Source organism: Lampetra planeri, chromosome 1 (genome assembly GCF_965212315.1).
Source record: "Lampetra planeri chromosome 1, kcLamPlan1.2.h2, whole genome shotgun sequence".
In the NCBI taxonomy this organism is placed as follows: Eukaryota; Metazoa; Chordata; class Hyperoartia; order Petromyzontiformes; family Petromyzontidae; genus Lampetra; species Lampetra planeri.
The window spans coordinates 40456556-40459129 of record NC_136107.1 but is presented as its reverse complement, the minus strand read 5'-3'; the positions used below and the strand labels follow the sequence as shown (position 1 = coordinate 40459129).

At 55.4% G+C, this 2574-nt stretch overlaps 1 protein-coding gene across 1 annotated transcript in view; it reads left to right on the top strand.

Moving 5' to 3' along the window:
• The first annotated feature begins 1874 nt into the window (after window positions 1–1874).
• The window catches only part of LOC144722800 (ubiquitin carboxyl-terminal hydrolase 22-like), a 32107-nt gene continuing 31407 nt past the window's right edge, over window positions 1875–2574 (top strand). Inside the window, exon 1 of the mRNA XM_078601232.1 lies at window positions 1875–2574. This exon is cut by the window's right edge and continues 1172 nt beyond it. The gene's annotated coding sequence lies outside the window, so the exon portion shown is untranslated.

Here is a 2574-nt window from a genome sequence, read left to right as displayed (position 1 = left end):
TCTATGGTGACAGTGCTGAGTCTATAGGTGGCAGTGTTGAGTCTATGGGTAGCAGTGCTGAGTCTATGGGTAGCAGTGCTGAGTCTATGGTGCAGTGCTGAGTCTATGGTGACAGTGCTGAGTCTATGGTGACAGTGTTGAGTCTATGGGTAGCAGTGTTGAGTCTATGGGTAGCAGTGCTGAGTCTATGGTGCAGTGCTGAGTCTATGGTGACAGTGCTGAGTCTATGGGTAGCAGTGTTGAGTCTATGGGTAGCAGTGCTGAGTCTATGGGTAGCAGTGCTGAGTCTATGGTGACAGTGCTGAGTCTATGGGTAGCAGTGTTGAGTCTATGGGTAGCAGTGCTGAGTCTATGGGTAGCAGTGCTGAGTCTATGGTGACAGTGCTGAGTCTATGGGTAGCAGTGTTGAGTCTATGGGTAGCAGTGCTGAGTCTATGGTGACAGTGCTGAGTCTATGGGTAGCAGTGTTGAGTCTATGGGTAGCAGTGCTGAGTCTATGGTGACAGTGCTGAGTCGATGGGTAGCAGTGTTGAGTCTATGGCAGGGGTCGGCAACCAAAATAACAAGAAGAGCCATTTCTTTCCAATTCGGTCCAAAATTCAGTATTTCAAGAGCCGCAATGCATCTGAGTACATACTGTACATACGTACATATCGTCAAGAAGCAGCCCGTAAAGAGCCGCATGCGGCTCTGGAGCCGTAGGTTGCCGACCCCTGGTCTATGGGTAGCAGTGTTGAGTCTATGGGTAGCAGTGCTGCTCAATGTGCAGGGGAAGTTGATTCCAGTGGAGGGCTGCAAGGAGGGAGAAGGACCGAACAGGGAGGAGGAGGAGGAGGGACGGAGAGAAGATTGTGAACGAAGAGGACGAGACACGGAGGGAGATGAGAGAGGCGAGATGAGGTGGGGGGGGCATGAAGGGGATGTGAAGACTGGCAGAGGTGGGACAAAGTCATTGTTATGCAAGTCCAAGTCGAGTCGCAAGTCATCAAATTCATGACTCGAGTCGACTCGAGTCCAAGTCACATGACTCGAGTCCACACCTCTGAAGACTGGCGTCTGGGATGTGAAAAGGCCGCGTTGTACTCAACGTGTATCCAGGGGGAATCGGAGGTCACCACCACCACCGCTGTTGTTGTTGTTGTCGCTGTTGTTGCTGTTGTGCTGCTGCTGGGAACCACAACAACCCCCCCAGATGGCAGGCGGATCGAGCACTGCGCCTGGGCACCACTCACCTCGTTACTACCTCGTTACGCACCTCGTTACTACCTCGTTACACACCTCGTTACCACCTCGTTACCACGTTACCACCTCGTTACCACCTCGTTACCCACCTCGTTACACACCTCGTTACTACCTCGTTACACACCTCGTTACACACCTCGTTACTACCTCGTTACACACCTCGTTACCACCTCGTTACCACACCTCGTTACACACCTCGTTACCATCTCGTTACCACACCTCGTTACTACCTCGTTACCACCTCGTTACCACCTCGTTACTACCTCGTTACCACCTCGTTACCACCTCGTTACCACCTGGTTACTACCTCGTTACCATCTCGTTACCACACCTCGTTACACACCTCGTTATTACCTCGTTACCACCTCGTTACTACCTCGTTACCACCTCGTTACCACCTCGTTACACACCTCGTTACCACCTCGTTACACACCTCGTTACTACCCCGTTACCATCTCGTTACACACCTCGTTACTACCTCGTTACACACCTCGTTACCACCTCGTTACACACCTCGTTACTACCTCGTTACCACACCTCGTTACCACCTCGTTACTACCTCGTTACCATCTCGTTACACACCTCGTTACTACCTCGTTACTACTTCGTGCTGCTGCTGCTCTGCGTGGGGTTCCTCCCTCCGTGTTGATGTCGCGTTGCTCTGGGGGGGGGAGGGTCGTTGCTCGAAACGTCGATTCTCTTCACACCCCGCGCCGCGATTGACAGCGACGACGTCACGTGGGTGCTGCCCTGCTCGAGCCGGCACCCACGTGGGCGGCGCGGGCTCCCGGCATGCCCCGCGGCTCGGGGTCAGATCCTCCCACAATGCAGCGCGGTGCCCGGCATCGCCGCCGCCGCCTCTGAGAGAATCGCGGAGAGAGACGACGGCGAAGACGACGAAGAGGAGACGAAGAGAGGCGACGGGGAAGACGAGAAGAGAGACGCTCACTCGCTCCATTTCCCACCGGGGGGTGCCGAGGGGTCGCGCTCATCCCCACGGGGCGCTCCCTCCTCCTCCTGCTCCGCGTGATGCCGCCGCTGCTGCTGCCCCCCCATCGTGTCGCGTGTGTCGGGCAGCTCGGGGCTGTGTAGCTCTTCACCCCCCACCACCCCCCCACTCGCTCTAAAGACATTCTCTCTCCCTGTCTCTCTCTCCCTGTCTCTCTTGTGTGTGTATCTCTCCCTGTGTATCTCTCCCTGTCTCTGTATCTCTCTCCCTGTCTCTGTATCTCTCTCCCTGTGTCTCTGTCCCTGTCTCTCTCCCTGTGTCCCTGTCTCTCTCCCTGTCTCTCTCTCCCTGTGTGTGTGTGATCGCTTCTCCTCGCGAGCGAA